Raw genomic sequence first — 23,520 nt, 5'->3', positions numbered from 1 at the left:
ATATGTTGCAAGCCAGATCAGAGAATCAATTGTGAGAACATTTTTTGCTCATGAAAATTACCCTTATCCTCCTTCAAGTATTGAGTTTGGAAGGCTATGCAAACCAATCGAGAAATCTTGTATCATTTGCTGCTAGTCCTCATATATTGGTGAAACTGGTCATTTTGAAACTAGTGTCTCATATTGCTCCTCTCCTGCCATAGCTGGTGTTGCCTTTGTTTATTGTCTTCCGCCTGCATCATCAAAAACCTCTTCAGATTACTCAAGCAAAGTTACCTGCCATAAAGTTTCACCTATGGAACTTTGATAGAGTTGATTTTGTATTTGTCAGATACTTGTCAATGAGTTTTAAGGCTGATGCTCACCTGAAAAGGGGATCTAGAGTACAAATCAATGACACCACTCACAAAAGTATTTAACAACTTATTACAGGATGATGTAAATAAAAAACAACTGTTTCACCTGCTTGTGAACAGGAGTAAGTTAATTGGAAACAGATGGAAAAGCTAGTTGTCTGTATAGTAGAAGATCTTATAACCTTGAAAAGCCAACTTCAAGCAACTTGTCCTGTGCTCATATAATGCAACAGGCATAAGACTATTTGTTCATGGGAAGGATTCAGTGTTATAAGGTCACAGGAATGTTTTTATTTCCACAGTTGACTCTGATACCTTGGAGGACTTGAAGAACCAGGGTTTACAAGATCTGTGGTTTAACTATGTGGTAGGAAAAAACAGGTGACTGATCTTTTCATGGGATTGGAAAGACCAATGCATGGAATGTATGGAAGAAGATGGAAGAAATGGCAAATGTAAAAAACTTCAAAGGGCTGATTCATTAAGGAAAGTAAGGCAAAAAAGGAGTACATTTTCTCCCGGACAATGCAAAGGGTTTATTATTTTGCACATAAATTAAATACTGGCTGTTTTTTCATGTGGCACACAAATACTTGATAGCTTTACTTTTACACTGAAAAATAAAGTTGATCTGGAACATGTACAAGTAGAAACAATAGTTCCTTTTCTGGTTATAGCAGGGTGCTGGGGAATTTTTCTCTGTATTTGTTACTTATAGGGGAGATCTGCCATTGAGGGGACTGTTATTACAGAAGAGATAGCTGCTATAGGGGATGGAACCTTGTGGAGCTAAGAGTGGAGCAACTGCCTGCCAATCCAGTGGTCCAGTAATATCCAGGTATCCAGAGGCAGTCAAGATCTGATCCAATTGTCCACAGGGAGTCAATATCTGATCCAGGTGTCCAGAAACAGTCAAGATCTGATCCAGGTGTCCAGAGGGAATCCAGATACAGTCCAGGTGTCCAGATGGAGTCCAAAACTCATCCAGGTTTCTAGAGGGAGTGTAGATACGGTATAGGTGTTAATCATCAATGTGCAAAGTTAATATGTCAGTACTGCTAGAGGAACATATCATGCTCCATTAACTTTGTGTGTCTGGGTTTATATTTACCCAAGGTTTCTACTACCTAATTAGAATGACTATAGTCACAAATTTTTACAGTAACATCATTTATGTGTTCATTGATGTTTATTTCTTCTCATTATATTTAATAATAATAATTGAATAAACAGACATTGTTAGTTTAGGGTGTGTGCTGTAGGTTTAATATGTGTAATATGCCTATCTAACCAGTCACAAATAATTGATGGCTGAGATAGTGGAGATTTTATTACAATATCATCATCAGTTACATCACTGCATATTTGCTGTAAATTATAATTTTTATTATATGCTGTGGAATCTTCACTTTCAAGAATTACATAAATCTGTATTATGTTATTGCTAGTCTTCGTGCAAATGTTTTCACTTAATTATTCTTGTTAACCTATATTAATTCCTAAAACACCGTATGTAAGCTAGTGCTCTTTGTCAAACTATATCTTGGTTACCTTCAACTATTCAGGAACCAATTTTTATTTTTGATAATGTTATCCACTGAGTCACTGGCCTTAAAGCATTTTGTTCACAAATAAATGTGGCAAGTGGCCTGTGTCTTTCTACTGGTGTGCATTTCTTTAAATAATTACCAGTTGTTATACTTTGAGTTGGATAAGGGTTTCTAGAGCCAACCCCCTGGTAAGAATAAGCAAGAACTACTGTTCTAAAGAGCAAGAGTCATATTCAGGTGGAGGCATTGCATCACAGAAGAGGTGCAATCTATTTATACCCACTCATCAACATAACCCCAGGACCACTGGTTAAAGTGGAACTTTAGAAGCGATGCTATGGAAAATGTAAGTTAATGTGATTTGATAGTTTTACAATGAAGGCAGTAGGCAAAGTGGTGGTATGGCATAACACAATATACCAGCCCATTTTGACCACAGCTGCAAGAGGTACAGCGGCTATGTCTGAAGGGAAGAGAATGTGCCTAGCTACTGCACACAAGTTATTGGTAGAGGTTATTACTTGTTTGTGCAGACCGATTCACTGTAGCCTGTACCCTCTATTATCTCTCAAACAGAGCTTCAATTCATATAGAAGAGCACAGAGCAGAACATTAGTGGAAAGAAAAGATTGCTTGGCTCCCCCTCAAATTTTGCTCTCTGACCTGGTTATTTAGTTTTCCGGCCCCAGGACATGCATTTACCAGTGGCTAAATTAGAAAGGGATGGGAACCTACTCTGACTGCTAATTAGCCTTGAAAAAGGGCAAATTAGAAAAATCTACTGATCCTGTAGTACTGGCAGAGGCACTCACAGTATGCTGTGTGTTCTTATATGTGGCCCTGGAATAATTTTTGCTCCAATCCTATTGGTGGCCATCTCTGGAGGTGTTAGTGAAGAGTGGAGGTAACCCTATTATCTGGTTCCTCTACACTGTGGCACTGCACATGTTTTAAGTAACCATTATCAAGGTTTTCATAGAGCTTCCTCTTACCATTAGGAAATGTGGCAAAGCCAGAGACAACCTTGGGCAGAACTCAGGGCTATCCATATTTGTAGGAGGTTCTGCAGGTAATGGAATTGAATCAACCATAGTTGCTTGGCATGCTACAGCACTGGATGAATCCTGGGAAGGAGACAATTTGGCTTTGATGACTGCTGTAGAGGTATCTGTCAACACACTACTTTAAACACATACACATCTGAACTCTAACTAAAAGAAACTCTAAACCTCCCACACTATATTTTACCTTTTAAACACCATCCTTAATACTAGCTAGCTGTACTGTGCTGCCTGCTGTTACCACTAAGTTTGTAATTTGCTGATCTGAAGCAAACAGAGCTGAGATACAATTTCGATGTGAGTCAGAAATTTTTAGCTGAAATTTATCTGAAGTGCATCAAGCAGAATTGCTGGGGCTTCAAAAACTCTAATAGTAGATTGGATTTGAAATTATGTTTTCAATATTTTTACTATGTCCATTTCCAGCCAGAATCATAAATCTGCAAAAGGTTGTGTAGATCGCTTTCACTGGGATAGCTCCAAAATCTGGATGAAAGGAATGATGTGCTTGCACTCCTTGTGGGCCTGCTTGAGGCTGTTGTCATATCAAGAGTATTAAGAATAAACAAATCATCTAGAGCCAGCTGGGGGTAAGTTCCCCTTTAACCTAACCATTCAGTTTGCTCAGTTTACTCACTGCTGTTATAAAATATGCTATACGCTACTAAATTAAAAGGTTGACCTGTGAGTAACTACCAAAATAAAGGCTCTTAAAAATATCTAAAAGGATCATTCACATTAGTAACACATTGTGAATTTAAAGGTTTTGTTGGGCTGTTTATACTAATGTGTCAGTCTTTTTAAGGTAATGGTGAGGGTCAACTGGAGGGAAACTCCTTTAATGAGGCTTTGAAATGCCACAGTATTTCCTTTTATTAAATTGAAAAATTGTACACTATGACTCATACACTAGTCTAATATTTGCATTCAACTGATTCAGTGTTGCTTGCCTATTTTGCCATACATATTGAACCAATGTGTAGACATCACTGTCAAGGAGTAGGTGTGTTTGTCCACAGTTGCCCTTCGTTGTTGATTTATTTTCCACAGGCTTCCATGCCAATATCATTTTGCTCACCATCCCTCAAGAAACATCAGAAAGTCCATGTAGCAGTTGCCAAAAATGCCCCAATGGCCACTGACTGTTAGCCAAAGCATTGGGCAATTGCCCAGCTTTTTTTACACACAGCCATAATCGGATAAAGTACCTAGTGTTTATTTCATTTGATTCATCTAGTATTTCAACTTAGATGAATAACAGAGCACATTTTATTTTAAATTAATGTCAAAATGCATAACATTCTAAAGTATTTACAAACTTTTGCTAATTTTTGCTACCTACTAATAATACAAGTAGGTGACATCCTCAATTATTATAGTGACTTTTAAAATGGTTATTTCAGGAGTTTGCAATGTTCAACACAATATAGGTCAGAAAAATAAACTGGTCTTCAGTGGAACGATCGGACTGGGACTATAAAATAGCCCTGTAAAATGTTGTAAAGTAAGATGTAGCTATAGAATAATTAGGTATTAGTTCAACTATAGTGTGTCTACTAGAGATGAAACAAGATGGTGACTAGGGGGTAAATGTATCAAGTTCCGATTTCTGCAAGTCGCCCTGGTGTGCAAAATCTCGGTGACATTTCATGTGAATGTGAATTGCTTTGCCCTTCTTTAATGTGATAAAAGTACATTAACATTTTGCTGAAATTTTTTTTATGAATAGAACTTGGATGATGACAACAATCAACTAATTCTGCTGTGTGGTTTGGTTGAGGCAAGACTGGGAACACTTAAGGTCAAATTCAGCTGGCTCAAAGTCATCTTCTGCATCATCTTCCCTTCAAAGTGTTATGTGACTTGTGTCAAAGTGCTTGTTTTGAAATTTTTGCTAACCCTAAACTATTAACATATTCAGAATAGCATTTTGTTGTATCGTAATATTGCTTAGCCACAGATACAATTTTTATTAGTTTACCTCTTTGGATTCTATCATTTCTGTTTGTTCACCTCTTTGCAATCATTGCATGTCTCTCAATATTTGTATTCTGTACACTTCCCTTTGACTTGTTTATTGTATGTTTCTTCTAAATAATCTCTCCAGCCAAGGGATCCTGGGAGGTAACATATTGCCCTGTGCATTGATTCCAAAAGACACTGCATTCAATTATATGAAGAATTTAAATGTAAATTTAAATTAGATAGCCAGCTCGGGATATCTCATATTAATCTATCCATTTCTCATTAGTTTGTAGTTTATGTACCAGATGCAGAGAACTGCTTGCTTTTAATTTTTCTGCCTTAACTTGCACAGAAAACATTTTTAAAATGAGTAATTTCCCAGCAGTAAGTGGAGCCTACTTGTAATGGTTTTGTTCTCTTTTAGGAATCCCCCACAGACATTTGTAATATGAACCTCTCTTCTGGAATCCTTCAATATCTCCATACAGCAAAATGGTAATAATGCTTAATAAACCCCATTAGAACTCCTTATAATGGAGGCAGGTCTAAAACACAGCTTTAATCTGTAGGAGCTGGGCACCTCACTTATTTAGCAGAGTTCACAGAGGCTATCAATGCCTATGTGACAACAGCTTGACATTTACACTGTCTGCTATTTGCAGGCAAGTAAAGTGCATAAGCACCAAGTCCCTATAAATAAAATACTTGAGTGTCTTTGCAATAGTAGGGCTAGGAGAATGATGCCCACATAAAAGTAACCTTAGGTGTTAATAAACTTATGACAAACTTTACTGAAAGTAGACCATCCCTTACAGTTAGAGACAGAGCCGGATTTAGACCTCATAGGGCCCTAGGCAGGATACTGTTTTTGGGGCCCCTCCCTGCAACAATCCATAGCACTATATTTTTGCAGCCTACCATATACCCCTATAGTTACGTAGATATGAAAGCATGTGCTGCCGCCAAAGGAGGTGAGGGCGTGGCTTGCATCTTTGGGGGCGTACCTAACATGTGAAAAGAGCAAGGCCACCCTGCTGCAGGAAAAGGCACCCCTAAATAATTACCAAGCAGTCCCGTTTTTTTAAGTAGTTGGGTCAAAACAACATAATAAATATTGAAGTCAGGGCAGAAATACTTACTTAAGTTGTTTGCAAAAATAATACGCATAAATCCAAGTATGTGCTCTTGTCACTTTTGTCCCTCTATCATCACACTGTGCCCCTTCATTGTCACTTTTGCCCCTTCACAATATCACATGTGCCCTTTCACCATCACCTCTGTGCCCATCACCACCTCTGTGCCAATCACCATCACCACCACTGTGCCAATCACCATCACCTCTGTGCCCATCACCACCTCTGTGCCAATCACCATCACCACCACTGTGCCAATCACCATCACCACCTCTGTGCCCTTCACCACCTCTGTGCCCTTCACCATCACCACTTCTGTGCCTCTTCACCATCACCACCTCTGTGCCCTTCACCATCACCACCTCTGTGCCAATCACCATCACCAATTCTGTGCCCCTTCACCATCACCACCTCTGTGCCCTTCACCATCACCACTTCTGTGCCAATCACCATCACCATTTCTGTGCCAATCACCATCTCTGTGCCCTTCACCACCTCTGTGCCCATCACCATCACCACTTCTGTGCCAATCACCATCACCACTTCTGTGCCAATCACCATCTCTGTGCCCTTCACCACCTCTGTGCCCATCACCATCACCACTTCTGTGCCAATCACCATCTCTGTGCCCTTCACCACCTCTGTGCCCATCACCATCACCACTTCTGTGCCCCTTCACCATCACCACTTTTGTGCCCCTTCACCATCACCACTTCTGTGCCCCTTCACCACCACCACTTCTGTGCCCCTTCACCATCACCACTTCTGTGCCCCTTCACCATCACCACTTCTGTGTCCCTTCACCACCACCACTTCTGTGCCCCTTCACCACCACCACTTCTGTGCCCCTTCACCATCACCACTTCTGTGCCCCTTCACCCTCACCACTTCTGTCCCTTGTTTTACTTGCCTTTCTATTGCGCGCTGCTCCTCCTCCGTCAGTCCAGATGTAAAAAAAAAAAAAAGAGAGAAAGAGTCACGTGATCGCTCGTCGGGTCCCGGCAGCCTCTCCTCCTCTCTCTATCACTGAGAGGAGAAGAGGCTGCCGGGACCCGACGAGCGGCACCCGACCCCCCCCCTCCTCCGACGAGCGGCACCCCCCCCCCCTCCCCCGACTCGCGGCACCCCCCCCCCCCCCCCCCCCCGCGAGTCGGGGGAGGGGCCGAATTTTTTTTTTTTTTCATTTTTGTGCCCCCCGAGAGCCGCTAGGCCCTAGGCAGGTGCCTAGGTTGCCTAGCGGTAAATCCGGCCCTGGTTAGAGATGAGCAAAATTTTCAAAACTGTTTACTTTATAAATATCTGCCTTGTTGCACATTTGGTCACAAATCTTTGCATGATTTGCTGACGGAATTTGACTATAAGGGCCTGATTCATTAAGCCACGCATACTGAGCGCAACGTGCGTTTGGTTTAAAACACACAGAATTTGGGCATATGCACGCCAGACTTCAACAGGGAGTGGATCTGAAGACACGTGTGCTGATAAACTCGGGTGTAGGTAGGCTCAGCTCTACTACACAAGACACTGCAGCATACATTCAATACATATATGGAATATAAATTGGTCAAAAATGCACAAGAAAAAAAAAATCAATTAATGTCACCTGCTAATAATATAGGCGTTAGTTATAAAGTTAAAAAAATGGTGGGGTGTTTATATTTTTTTTTTCCAGGAAATACATTTAATAGGATATTTTTAATTTCTGCTGATCATAAAATACATTTTTACAGTTATAACATGCAAATGTGACTCTCATCATTAGTAATCAGGACTTAGACTTGCTTTGTAGCTGGAGAAAGACATATATGGCAGAAAAACAAGTACCTTTCAGATGCCCAAAGCTTAAGACGGACGTGGCGGTGTGCGTTTGAGTTTAGCACGCCCTTACTGTACACTATGGTGAACGTTCCTTCCCCACACCTGCTGCCTACCAGAAATCGTAAGCTGTAGTAAGTGTCCTTTGCATACGAAGATGAATGAAGCGTTACTGTGTTTAGTTTTGAGATCAATTTCGGGATTTTACACCAAGAGCTCCCGGTTCTACCCAAACCACACAGCAGAAGGAATTGGCCATCATCGTCGCAGCATTTTTCAGCAAATATAAATTCCACAAAATGCAAATTTACTAATAATACAGTACAATATAGCATAGCAAAAATGAAACTAGAAGATTGTACCGCTGTAGTTTCACACCTCAATTTATGTGAAATTTATTTGCGACTTTGCTCATCTCTATTTCCAGTATACATTCAAATACAGTCAGACCAAATATTTCTTCCTAAATGTGAGGACCTTTTCAGATTTTGTACAAGTATTGTTGGTTGCCATGTGTCATACAATTTTGGAGGATTTAAATGTGTGCAAGATGCAGATGTGAATTTTCTGTAAAATGTATTGACCAAAAAAACCTTAACAATAGCTCTTCTCTTCAGCCTCTACAACCATTTTTAATTAAAATATCTTTACTTGGGTAACTTGATTTTCATTCACCAGTCTAGTATACTAGTATACTCCCATTGCACTCACCATATTTCAGCAACAGAAAGTAACCCACAGAGTAACTGTGCTTAAGGGTCAAATTATTTCTAATCATAGATTTATACATGACCTTATTATTTTTATTTGGCATTGCTCAACTAGCGATTTTTTTAAAAAATTATTTTAATGACAGTAGCTATAATTCGAAGTTCGCTATGAAATATGATAAGGACCATATTGTCAACAAGATTTATTTGATTAATAATAAAAAAATCCAGATTATCGGCGCTAGATTGTACCCAAAAATCTCATACAGATGTTAAAAAACTCTAAAAAAACAGTATCTCAGAATAAGCAAGATATGAATAACACAGATGACAATAAAAGAATACAATAACATCTAGTTCAGTTCAAAAAGTCTTCGCTGTTGAATAGCGAGGGTTCTTTCGTGATGCAGAGATACAAATAATTTTCACTTCACCGTCACTTCCATATAGAAAAGTAAGAAATCAATTCTTACCAGAAGATGTTTGATCATGGGCACATAGTAAGTTCTTTATTGCTTTTCTCCGTTTCCTCTGGATAATGATGATGAAATCTCTCGCTATTTCACGTTTCTTTTTTCATGATGTCTCATATTGTTATCATAAACATAAACAAAAAATGGACATCTAGCGTGATAACGTTTAAAAGACAATTTATTGTTGTCCTATGTCAAATATGACAAAGGAGTATAAAATTCAAACAAAGAACGATAATTTCAGAGACAGGTATGTATAAATACTCCTACCATGTGGCCAATAGGTAAGCGCATAACATAAAACCAATATCGAAATTCATTCATAGATTAATCTGGACTTCAACGCGTTTCAACCGTTAATACGGTCTTTTTCAAATATGATAAGGACCATATTGTCAACAAGATTTATTTGATATCACTTAAAGAGTGTAGATGGATGGTTCAATAGAGTTGGACATCTTTAGAAAAATTTATATCTCAGGGCAAACAGTTGTCATCCCAGGAGTTTATTTGGTAGCATTCCAGTGGGAAAGGTTCCCTGAAAATGGCTATTCTGACACTTGTCAAGAACCATTCTAAGAGGTTTAAGAAAAGACAGATGGAAAGAGGTTTTATTAAATCTAATAATTATTAAATCTGAAAATGTAATAACTTATCTGTTTGTATTTTGTCCCACAAGCTTGAATGTGTTTTCTCATTCTTCCTGGATTGCCCTAGAGGAAAGCATCTGTGAATTCTACTGTCACACCCCTTTTTCCCGCTCGGGTGTGTGTACAGATGTGTATTTTCGGTATATTAACTTTTACTTTGAGTTCTTCTTGCTCAGTGCCTCCACCTTAGTCATGGTTCAGTAGAATCTTTGAGGGGTAATGTTGTAGGAATAAGCAACACCAGAGGGAGAATAAGAAACCTTTCACCCCTCTACTTAAGACCACAGACACACACAAATAGACTACCAATACATCAAATTGGTCTTTAGATACTACATTAGCACATTTATTAGTGGGAGGTAGGGCCTAAAATTTTGTTGGTTTTGTTATCAAAAATATATCTCTCATTGTCAAACTGCATTCCTTGCTCACTTTCCCACTCTGCACCTACTATGTATTACTTTAAATGTCAAATCTCCTCCCTAGGCATGGTGGGAGATGTCAGCTCTGTGACAACTGGGACCTGGACAGCTGAGCATGCGTGGCCCTTCTTGTAAACCGGTGCTACACTACTATTTGAGGTTTTGAGTAGTGACATGAACTTTGATTATCATTGTCTGGGTATCTTCTAATCTTCATCTTCTGCAGTTTGCACCCTTTGCCTGATTTGCCTTTTTATATACGCCATTTTGCTTATTTAACCCTAAAATTACTTACAATCTATTGTTTAGGGTTTCTTCCAATGTGCAAACTGCCCATATCTTCACATTTCCCCTTCCCTTCTTATGTCATTCAGTACTATAATAAATCCAAAACCAAATGTTTCTATACTTGTCCTTAGAGATACTTGAACTGGTCAACTATTCATTCTCTAACCGATTTGACTAAGGAGGAGCAGCATCCAGCACCTGAACAGGTTAGAAATCTGTCAGCTGCCATTGCTCATTGTGTGGTCATCACTTTTAAGTGCCCCTTAAAACTTGGTGCCCTATGTGACTGCCCTGATCACCAAATGGCAACTCCAATCCCTATCCAAATGAAAATTATGAAGCTACACCTAGGACACTACAACACATGGTCCTTGTAAGATATTGCTTTGTGTATTACTGTCGGGAAAAGTTAGGTCTCCAAACACTGCAAATCTCTGACTTTTGGGGAGGAGTCCTGTAGCCACACCATCAACATTACTGTTTATTAGAGCTTATATATATTTTAATTTGTATGTTTAAAGATTTTTATATATTAACGGGGAGAGGGCTGCAAACCAGCAATATTTTTGTCTTGGGAACCTTGGGGAGCCATGCTTGGGCAGGCAAGTCTTTTTTGTTGTTGTATAACTTTGCATTCATATTATTGACTGGACTCTCTGAGAAGAGACTGATCCCTGGTTGGGTAGCTGGGAAAGAAAATTATTGACAAAGTTTGCTATGGAATACATATTTGTAACCATGTATTTTCATTGACATGCAGTAGATTTTTCACAGCAGCATAGTATAAAAAACTGAATTACTCTTTAACACTAATTAATTTCTTATCAGGTTTCTTTAGTAATTATTCTTTGCCATCTCATCAATATGTAACAAATAAAATGATCAGTATATCACCATCATACCCTTTAAAAGATGCCAACCATTTAGATGCTCACCCACGCTACACAGCTGTCTCAAGGGATGCCCTAAGCAACAAGAGATCCATAAGCAACCATATCAGAAGTTAAACCTAATGGATGTGCATCAGTGTTGGAACCATCATTACAGGTGGTGCGGAAGTTGCTTTCACTCACTATAATCTGAGAACAAGCACAGTGAAGTTAAAACAGGGCTCTGAAGTGCGGGTGCCACAGAAGGTTGGAATGGATGGCCAGGCATCCCCCAAATTTACTATGGAAGCCAGCGATTTTGTGTTCTGTTCCTGATATGTGTGCATCCCTGCCTCACGTTAGCCCTTAGTAACCTATGGGATGCACAATCATCCCAGTTATTATCAGGTGACTTAATGTCCCTTCCCACTTCTCTCAAGCATCTCACACCATCCTGATCCATCCACACATAAAAAGCATGAGTACTCTGATGCTCCTGCATTCTGCCCTGTTCCCTGAATGACACACTGACCAAAACAAATCACTGAAAATTTAAATAAAACAATCCAACTAATAAAGATCCTTAATTTTGAGCACTACCATGCCCTGAACTTATAAATACCCCATATTATTTCAGATTTGCAAAATTCTTATTGACTCCACTGAAGAAGCCATCCATTAAATATAATTTTAATATTTCTTTCAGCAAAGCAAAATTTATTTTTTGCATGTGATTGTAACTTGAGACGTATGGAAGTGGTGCAGCAGTGAATTGTCCATGGGTTCTGAAGAAGGGAGCTGACCCACATTGACCAAAGAGAGAGGAAGGAAACAGGGAAAGGAGGAAAGAATCATGGCTTATAATCCCAGGAGGGAATGACCCAAGCAATGCTTATGCCCATGCGGGGTTGGGTTCTGATAAATCCGGACCGGACAATGGTCTATCATCATCATCATCATCATCGACATTTATTTATATAGTGCCAGCAAATTCCGTAGTGCTTTACAACTAGGAACAAACATTAATAAAACAATACTGTGTAATACATACAGACAGAAAGGTAAAAGTACACTCCTTGCAAGCTTACAATCTATGGGACAATGGGAGTTTGAAACACAAGGGCATGTGCTACATCATATTGCACACTGGACCAGCTAGAATTCAAAGGTAAAAGCATTGAGTGGGCTGTGTGATCAATCACACAGCAATGTTGTTCAGAGGGTTGTTGTCTTGTGTTAGCTGTGTAGAGAGTGGTAATAGGGTAACCTAAGGAGGGGGTTGAGGAATATCGTAAGCTTGCCTGAAGAGGTGGGGTTTCATAGAACGCTTGAAGGTTTGAAGATTAGAGGAAAGTCTTACTGTGCGAGGGAGGGAATTCCACAAAGTGGGTGCGGCCCGAAGAAATTCCTGTAACCGGGAATGGTAGGATGTAATGAGAGTGGAAGAGAGACGCAGATCTTGTGCAGAAGGAAGGTGTCCAGTCGGTAGATATTTTAAGACAAGTAAGGAAATGTATGTTGGTGCAATTTTGTTGACAGGCTTGTATGTCATTAGAATAATTTTATAATGGATTTGTTGACATACAGGCAACCAATGTAGAGAGTGGCTGAGCAGAGGAACAACGGATGCAAGGAAAATCAATTTAGCCGCTGCATGCAAAATAGACTGTAGGGGTTCAAGTCTGACTTTGGGAAGACCAGTAAGGAAGGAATTGCAATAGTCAATGCAGGAGATGAGTGCATGAATTAAGATTTTTGCAGTGTCTTGTGTGAGATTTGTGCATATTCTGGAAATGTTCTTTAGATGTATGTAACATGATTTACATGTGGAGTTGATGTGGGGAATAAATGAAAGTTGTGAGTCAAGCATAACACCTAGGCAGCGAGCTTGTGTGGTGGGATTTATGGTCATGTTATCAACAGAAATAGAAATGTCAGACAGGAAGCTTCTGTTTTTGGTTTGGAATATTATTAATTTCGTTTTTGAAAGATTGAGTTTGAGTTGACAAGAAGCCATCCAAGATGAAATGGCAAAAAGACGGTCAGTAACGCGAGACAACACAGATGGTGAAAGATCAGGAGAGTAGAGATAGATTTGTGTATCATCCGCATAGAGATGATACTGAAATCCAAAGGAACTTATCAGTTTTCCAAGAGAAGTGGTGTAGATAGAGAATAGCAGAGGACCTAGGACTGAGCCTTGTGGTACTCCAACTGATAAAGGAAGCGGAGCAGAGGTGGATTCAGAGAAACTAACACTGAAAGAGTGATTAGATAGGTAGGATGAGAACCAGGATAAGACAGTGCCTTCAAGATCTAGGGATTGTAGTGTTTCTATGAGGAGAGAGTGGTCAACAGTGTCAAATGCAGCAGAAAGATCCAGGATTATTAGAAGAGAGTAATGGTTTTTACTTTTTGCTGTGATCAAATCATTGACAACCTTGGTCAGCGCAGTCTCTGTGGAGTGTTGAGAGTGAAAGCCTGACTGAAGAGAATCCAGTAGGTTGTTTACTGTAAGAAAGAGTGTGAGGCGAGTGTAGGCAATTCTCTCGAGAAGCTTGGAGAGGCATGGGAGCTGAGAGATGGGGCAGTAATTTGAGAGGGAGTTTGGGTCAGAATTTATTTATTTTTAAATGAGAGTAATCACTGCATGCTTGAATAGTGATGGAAAAATACCAGTAGAAAGAGAAAGATTACAGATTTTAGTTAGAGGGGGACTGAGCACAGGAGACAGGGACCTACTAATTTGTGAGGGAATGGGATCAAGAGGACCAGAGGTAGAGTAGGAACGATGAGAAGAGAGTACAAACTTCCTCTTCATTTGTGGGATCAAATGAAGAGAGTGTGTCAGAGGGTGCTACAAAGGAATAGAGCTGATTGCTTGTCCAGGGAGATGATACCATTTCAAGTCTGATCTTATCTATTTTGTCCTTGAAGTAGGAAGCAAGATCCTGGGCACTGATTGTAGTTGGAGGATTTGGGGTGGGAGGATTCAGAAGAGATTTAAATGTGTCAAAAGGTGTTTGGGGTTAGAAGCCTGAGCATAGATGAGAGATCGGAAGTAAGTTTCTTTTGCAGTGTACAGAGCATATCAATAAGAGTGGTAGACACCAATATATGTGATGAAATCATTAGAGGTACAAGATTTACGCCAGTGACGTTCTGCTTTATGAGAAAGTTTTTATAGATTTCGTGTTACTTTAGTGTGCCATGGTTGGCAACGAAGTGTACGTGGAGTATGTAGTGTCGCTGGAGCCACTTGATCCAGCGCAGTTGCCAGAGTTTGGTGAAAATGGGGTACTACCCGATCAGGGGAGGAGAATGTAGAAATTGGGGAGAGAAGGTGTTGGAGAGAGGTAGAACTGTTGTAGAGCAATAGCGTTGATATTACTGCGGTTGTGAGGAGGCTTGGAAGAGTTTGACACTAGGGAGGGTAAAGAACTGGGGTTGAGCGAGTAGCTAATAAGGCGATGATCCGGAAGGGGGGAAAGGAGTGTTAGGGAAATCAGAAACTGAGCATAGTCTAGAGAAAACAAGATCAAGACAGTGGCCATCCTGATGAGTAGCGCATTCAATCTACTGGGAGAGGCCAAGTGAGGATGTTAGAGAGAGTAGTTTGGAAGCAGCATTGGAAGGTAGATTAGAAATAGGGATGTTGAAATCACCCATGATGATGGTGGGGATGTCAGAGTATAAGAAGTGAGGGAGCCATGCAGAGAAGTGTTCAAAAAATTGTTGGTGTGGTCCAGGGGGGCGATAGATGACAGCAACACGCATAGAGAACAGCTTAAAAATCCTAACAGCACGTACTTCAAAAGATGTGAACATGAGTGATGGGACATTTGGTGGAAATGTGAACGTGCACTGTGGCGAGAGAAGTAGTCCAACCACACCTCTTTGTCCGCCTTCTGGTCTGGGGGGCTGGGTGAAATGGAGACCATCATGTGATAGGGCTGCAGGTGAGGCAGTGTCTGATTGCGTGAGCCAAGTTTCTGTTATTGCTAGAAGGTTTAGGTTGTTTGAGATGAAGAGATTGTGTACGGAGGTAAGTTTGTTGTTACAAACAGTGCATGCATTCCAACGGGCACACTTAAAGGACTTTGGAAGAGAGGGGAGACAGGTGATGCGTTTGAGGTTTGCTGGATTTCTGTAGTGTTCAGTTATATGCGTGTGGAAGAAGTGAGGGGGTCTTGGATTAAGTGATATATCACCAGCTAATAGAAGAAGGGAGGAAGAAAGATAGAAAAGATGATTGTAAGATGTATGTCCTTTTAGTTTCTGGCGACAGGGTGAGGCTGTTAAAGTTATTGAATTTATATAGGAAAAGAATTCATGAGTATTCACTAGAGGTGAGTGAAGTAATGAAGGGGCAATGTGGACAGAGGTGTGTGTTGCTTGATGGCTGAGGGATGATATAGTCCTAAAGATAATGCCATGAAAAGAGAGAAAGAAAAATATTTTGGCAAGCATTGGGATTAATCAGTAAAATAGCAAAAAATGAGGGAATTAAAAGAATTACCTAATTGCAATGTCCTGTGTAATCAGAGAAGTAGGGTGAGGCTGCAGTAGATGTAGTTTATCCATGGATATCTGGAAAGTAAAGAAAAATGATGTGGAGAGCCATGTTGGGGAGTGGGTGGAAGTGTTAAATGGAGAGTAATAAAGAACAGGTAATGGAGTAGCTGAGTTCTTGCAGAGTCATGAGAGAGGAGAGTGGTTCAAAGTCAGTATTATTTCTTCCTACTTGTGATGGAAGACAAAGACTTAAGTAGAATTGAAAGTACAATGATGAGATAGGGAACTGAAATAGCTGTAGCATGGGTAGGGAGTGGTTGATCAAGAATTATTGCAGGCTGATTAAACAGAGGGAAATAAACTGACAGAGAAAACCAACTTTCATGAGCTGAGTAGAAAATAAGGAAAGAGTCTTGCGGTGTGAACCTTGTAGCCAGGGAGAGAGGAAAACATCAGGAGTAGAGTATGGAGTTTCAGGTCAATACTGACTGTTGTCCTTGTGTATCAGTGATAATAGACAGAATGTTCTTTTCCTGTTTCCTCCTGTTTAAGTCTGGTATAACTCCGAATTATGGTATTTAATTTTTTTTTTACACTTGTAACTATACACTTAGAACTATACACACTAACTATGCAGCCATTCTACAATGAATATATGTGGTTAACAAACACATGTGATCAGTGTTCTTCAATCAAGCCCTCAATAAACTCCCCCAACAAACACTAGCAATAAAAGGTTTAAACAAACAAACAATATGTCAGGATAGCTCACGAATAATTGAGTGAGATCCTGCTGTTTCAATGAGTATTGACTAAAACTTCCCTGGAGGTGCGGAGTCTAACAAGATTCACCAGGGATTCCCACAAAGGAATATGGGCTTCTGCAGCTCCCACCTTGCAGGTTGCGGCCCTCCAGGAAAGCTCCCAATGTGACAGCTGAGAACAAGTTACATAGCAGAGGAATGATCCAATTCGGACATCAAATGGTGGTAAAGAAGATTACCATTATACTATAAAACATTAATACAAGAGTTCACTGCAGACTTCAATAACTTGTGAATGATGATTATGAAGGCATGCAGGAATAGTGACTCTCAGCAACATTCATTAATACAAGCTGCACATGCAATAATCAGATTCTCCTTTAGTAGTAAACTTGAGGCATAAGAATCAACAAAGTCCGAAACATACTCAGCCACAATAGACACAACTTGTTATGGATTGTAGAGCTGATAACAGTAATCAATAATGCAAACCAAGTAGATAATAGATGTGGATCATAGCGTTTACCACAAGCAGTGGGACAGGTATGCAGAGATCAAGACAGTCCAGTATCCAGCAGCGATGAACACATAGCAGCGATGAATAGCAGCTTTATCACGGATAGTGGAACAGGAAACAATAGTCAGCAATGCAGGTCAAGCAGGTAACAGGTGTAGATCATAGCGTTTACCACGAGCAGTGGAACAGGCATGAAGAGAATGAGGAAATCCAGCAAGCAGCAGCGATGACCACACAGCAGCGATGAACACAGCAGCGATGAACACAGCAGCTTACCACGGATTGTGGAACAGGTAACAATAGTCAGCAATGTAGGTCAATCAGGTAACAGGTGTAGATCATAGCATTGACCATGAGCATGCATCCCAACAGAAACATCAGAGTAACAGATATGACTTGAAGAACCAGCAAAGCGAAAAAGAAAGGAAGGGCCTTATACAGGGAGACTGACCAATAGTAACACTGACCAGCATACAGCTGTAATGATCACAGGTGCAGAACATGACTAATAGTCTGCACTAGCAACAGAAATTAAAGTGACAGTCAGTGTTTAAAGGCTCGGATAGAGGTACCTGGGGAGCGGAGTGTGACACAGTGAAAGGAGAGCATACAATTAGAAATAAAAATGCACTTCTTAAATCAGTTCAAAATGTACTGCAATAAGGTTGAAGTAATTACCATAAGAAATAAAAATGCACTTCTTAAATCAGTTCAAACTCTGGTGCAATAAGGTTGAAGTAATTGCCTGTGGATAAAAGAGAGGAAGCAGAGATTAGACGCTTTTAGCAGCCTGGTATAGAGATATATGATAGCTAATTAGAAGTCCGATATAACTCCGAATTATGCTATTTCATTTTTTTTTTTTACACTTGTAACTATACATTTAGAACTATACACACTAACTATGCAGCCATCACTGGCTTGCAGCCATTCTACAATAAATATATGTGAGTCGTAGAGTCATTAAGAAAAGAAAGGAGTAAGTTTGCTCCTGGACAAACTATGTTACAATGCAAAGGTTGCAATTTAGTTTATTATTTTGCACATAAGGAAAATACAGGTTTTTTTTTTCATGTAGCACACAAATACTTGATAGCTTTATTTTTACACTGAAAAGTAAAGTTGATGTAGGACATGCCCTATCCCTTCTCTAAATCTGTCCCAACATTTTAAATTTACCTCTCCCACCAATGCAACATGGTTCAAGGTTACTCCTTTTTTATGCTTTGCTCTACTTATACCACTTTAACCCGGGATATTGCCGGGGCACAGGGGAGTATAGATAACAAGATTCCCGTGTCGGGCGGGTTCATACTGCACCTGCCCAACCCGGGTTTTAGAAAAAAAAAAGTGTTAAAAAAGATTTTAATTTAAAAAAAATACATAAAAAATGTTTACTTAACTTATTTTCAGCCAGCGGTGTCTCCGGTGCGTTTCCGGCTGTCAGGGGGACCTCTGGGTACTAAAATGATGTCATTTTAGTACCCAGAGGTCCCCCTGACAGCCGGCAACGCACCGGAGACACCGCTGGCTGAAAATAAGTTAAGTAAACATTTCCTATGTATTTTTTATTAATTAAAATCTTTTTTTTTTACCTCACAATTTTTTTTTTTTACAGTATGAATGGTGAGACCCGGGAATTACACAGGTTGCACCATTCATACTGCAGGCTAGCTGGGTCCAACACGGGAATTACCCCTCGCAAAATCCCGGGTCTAAGTCCCGGGATTTTAGACCCGGGATTTTGTGGTTGGACTATTCATACTGCACCAAGACCTGGGTTTTTCAGCGTGCCTCTGCAAAAACCCGGGTTTTTGGTGCAGTATAAATGGGGTATAAATGACTCAGGCCCTGGCTTGGGGTATGTATGTCCACCATGTTTGTACACAAAACCTTTTCTACATAGCATTAGCATACCAGTTTCTGTAAAATATTTTTTTTTTCACATTACGTGACATTACATTGACTTGGTACAAAGGAATTCCATATAATATTAAACTGCAAATACAATAAATTTGGTCATAATTGTTTAATTTTTCAGTAGAATCTCTTTGAGATATGAAAAACGGAACATTTATGGGGTTATTTGCAATGTGCAAAACTCCCAAAAGTGCACAATCCTCGTTGTGATTCCATGCACCTCTATTTGTGTTAGGGCAGCTAAATATCCACTATGTGACGGTGAGGCAAGATGAAGTTTGCAACAGCCTATGGGGGGAATTTTGCAGGGAGAATGTTGTCCTTAAGTGTGTGAATTGCACCTAGTTTTGCGGACCCAGAAAAAATTGTAATTTTGTTTTGCAGAGCGATATTCTTAAAGGAGATAAAATAGTGTAGCGGTCCCAGCATTTTCAGTTGCATTCCTTGCTGGTGGAAGGTTGCACAGCCGATCCACTGAGAAAAAGCTGCCGAATTTTTAAACCAGTTGAATTTTGTAGATAAGCAGAATTACAATTTACTGATTTGGACTGGCGCATCAGAGCTAATTTGCTCCAAGATCAGTTTGCACATCCATTGTGAGCAGATAAAAGCACAGCACAGAGGGGAAACACAAGGGAATCATCAATGAAAATGTACCTTACACCAAGCACATTGCAGTAGAAAGATACACCATTACCCATTGTGATGGTGGTAATCATCTATTCTTGTATAATAGTTTCCTTAATAAGAACAGGCTTAATTATATAATACAACAGATGAAAGACTTTTGAAAATTATATCAAATTGCAGAGATGCTTTAATCTGATATAGACAGTCAATGTGACTCAGATATAAAGTGCAACAATTGGTTTTGATTGTCAGAATTCTGCACCTGCACCTTAGTCACAATTTCTAAAATTACACTAAACTAGGATTCATGGGGATAAAAATAGACATGTTTGATAAAATACATACACAAAGGATGTAATTTACTCAATACTATAATTCTATCTCATAATTATCATTCACCTGTGTTTTGTCAATACTATTTACTGCATATGCTAGGTCTGCCTGTCTGCACCTGCCAATGCCTTACATCATGTTTCTAATGGATAACTTTACAAAATACGATTGTAGCTGAAGGAGTTAATGTAGAAAATTAAAGCGTACTAATCTTGGATATGTCATTTCTCTGCCCTGTGGGGGAGCCTCATGGATCTAATGGTCCAATTGCTCTCTCCTCTTACTACTCAGCGTGTTTCAAAGTGTTTAAAGAAAAAGAGTAGGCAGAACGCACATCATTGCTCTTTCCCAAGGAACTTCCCAATTATATGAAACAGGCAAACAGTACGCTTAGAGATGAACATGGTGTGGAACTGTTAGAGCCTTTATGGTTCCCCTCCTTCTTCTCTGCTCAAAGTGTTTTGTGTTGAGTTCTTCCTTAGTGGTGTGTTGCTCATGCTACTGCTCTATGCCCTTATCCAGGTCTGGTAAACCTGTGGCTCTCTAGGTGTTGTAAAACTGCAAGTCCCAGCATGTTTTGCCAGTATATAGCCAGTCGATAGCTGGCAATGCATGATGGAACTTGTAATTTCACATCACCGGGAGAGACACAGGTTTTCCAGGCCTGCTCTAATACATTCACCTCTCTGATTATCTCCATTATGTATGTGCCCCTTATGATCCTCATTTAACACTTGCAAATGGAACAGAGAACAGATGGAGGGGTAAATTGTAATGCACTTAAGTTATTTTGCAGTAAAATACATAATAATGATTAAAGTGAAATACAGCTAAATATGAGTAGTATATTTTCAATCAGAAAGCTATATTTACAAAGTAAAGCATGCCATCTCTCAAAAGCAAAACAATCTAATAGTGAACATATTAAAATATTTGCATAAACAGCACCTCACATGTACACTGATTTGTTTTAATGATATTCTGAAAATGTGATTATCTTGTATTAATAGGCTAATGAAAATCCTAAACTAATCTAATTCCGTTATTGAATTCCGGCAGACTATTCCCCCATATAAATATAAACCACTTCTTCAATACTCAATTTTCCCTTTATCTGTAAAACAAGAACAAAATAATCATAAAATGCATACTTGTTATATGTGAGCAAAGGGAAATTTAAGCAAAGATTTCCCATCAGTTTCTCAAAAATCAAATTACAATATTGTTCTCTTTACAGACGCCAACTATACATGAAGTACTACCATGTAAACACAATTTCATATATGGCATAATTTAGAGTTAAAAATGCATTATGTACACGGCAAACTTGCACCAGTATTTATAATAACAACTATATTGCACTTGCAGCCCCTTATACCTTAAGAGGAAGAGCAAAGACCACTGATTTTAAAAACATAATATATGCCTTAAATAGGTGTGAAAAATGAAAAACCCATGGCCACACACTTGTACAGGTAAATTCACCCCTCCCACACACAACCTAGTAGATTTAAGTCATTGTAATGTACTGAAAGAAGCAAGTTTAGGTCAGTGGAGCCCACTTATCCAAATCTGCTACTAGCTAATGGGCATTTCAACACCTTTGTTTAGCCAATTGTTAACTGAATCCTCATTAAAGAATGGTAACATGTGAATCAGTCAAGGTTTTACCAGGTTCCCCAAAGGAGAGACGCATAAATATTCAATTAACCTTCTTTAACAATTTGTCCCTAAGTGTATCAGGAGAGTGCCTTGCTGATTTAAAACTAAATAACTGTAAAATCATTAAGCCAAGGATGCATCGCATACATTTTCACTGATGTTCTGCCCTTTATTAGTAGACTCATAGGTCCTGATTCATCAAGGACCTTAAATGCCGGTAAATGCCATATTTTGCATAAAATTACTCTGCGCGTGACCAGAACTGGACTATATGCTAGTGAACACAGCAATATACAATTCATCTTTGAGCATAAAAGATACTTACGATAGCTCATAATTTCATGGGCGGACCAGGGAGGGGAATAGGTGTATGCATGTAGTCAATGTACAATAAGGGCATGCCAAGCTTGAGAGCATGCAGCTGTGTCTGAAATCTCAAAGGCACATGCTTTTCTGTTGTATCACTTGCACCCGCTACACGGCAGGTGTAAGTGCCGAGTGATAGTGATGACAGACACGTCTGCATGCTAGAACATGTGATTGCAATCAGAACCAGCTGTAAAAATTAAGTTTATGTACAATAGACATTAATAACATCCTGATATACAGTATGTGTTGCAAACTCCCCCCCCCCTATGCATTGGACATAGCCTGCAGTGTATAGTGTCTGTTGGAACAGAGTGTACCTTGACTCATATTCAATTAAAGACGTATCTTCAGATCTGCTTGTAGTTGAATACAGACTTGCATATGCCAAAATGAGCTGCAGTTAAAAAAAAAGTCATTTACATTTGTGTTTTGCATTTCTTAATGCATCAGGCTCACTGTGTCTACTCTGCTTTTCCTTTTTGAAAATTTTTGTGTGTGGTCGAAACTTTTGTGAGTATCACCATTTGCATTGGCCAACTGTAAACTTATGCCTCAATAATGTTACCAGTTTCTAGTCAATTGATAAGCTACATTGTCATAAGTATTGGTTGAGTCTACTTTAAAGATGAAACATGGCATGATTATCCAAGAGATGCTTACTGTGACATTGTAACTAAGCATTTGAGTCATGCTTTATACTATTACATGTAGCTGGAGTGTATGTGTATAAAAATGTATTTCTTTTTTGGAAACAACATTTCAAAACATCAGAAAAACAAATATTTTCAGGTCATGGCTCAAATGATTATTTTGAACAAGTTCATTTTATTTAGTACTGCGGTTATTGCTTTCATGATGTAATCTTGCAATTTCACTCAAAAAACACATACATTGCTTTGCAGCAAATTGCCAACAGAAAAGCAAAATATAACTGAAAGAATGTGACAGCCTGAAAAAGCAGAAATCATGAACTTGAGTGAATGGAGACATAAAAGTCTGTGGCTGAATCAGGATACATTCAAAGTATATCCTAGAGTATCAGATGCAAGTCTTCATCATCAACTTGATGATGAAGAATGGCATTTAAAGTTAAAAGTATATATAAATAAATAAATAAATAAAATGCACTCCATCCTAAAAAAAAATTGTAACCAATATCAGTGTTTATAACCCAGGTAGGTTATCAATACTGCAAGGGGGCAAACAGCATGATGTCTCCCCATAAATATGGCAACCAGCACCAAGATATGTCAGATTAGGCTGGCCACAATACAACATGGAAACCTGCTCCCCCCCCAGGAAACCATGCTCTGTGGTTAATAGCACAGGTGCTCTTCCTGACCCCCCTGCAGCAGTGGGTGTAGGGATACCTGTAGTTCCACACACTTAATTAATAAGACATACATACATAACCGGGAGTATACTTACCAAACTGAGGGTTTGAGAAAGTGGAGATGTTGTCTATAGCAACCAATCAGATTCTAACTTTTATTTATTTACTGCATTCTACAAAATGAC

The sequence above is a fragment of the Mixophyes fleayi genome, chromosome 6, assembly GCF_038048845.1.
Source record: "Mixophyes fleayi isolate aMixFle1 chromosome 6, aMixFle1.hap1, whole genome shotgun sequence".
NCBI classification, from domain to species: Eukaryota; Metazoa; Chordata; class Amphibia; order Anura; family Limnodynastidae; genus Mixophyes; species Mixophyes fleayi.
The sequence above is the reverse complement of the archived record's forward strand: the minus strand, read 5'-3'. Positions refer to the sequence as shown.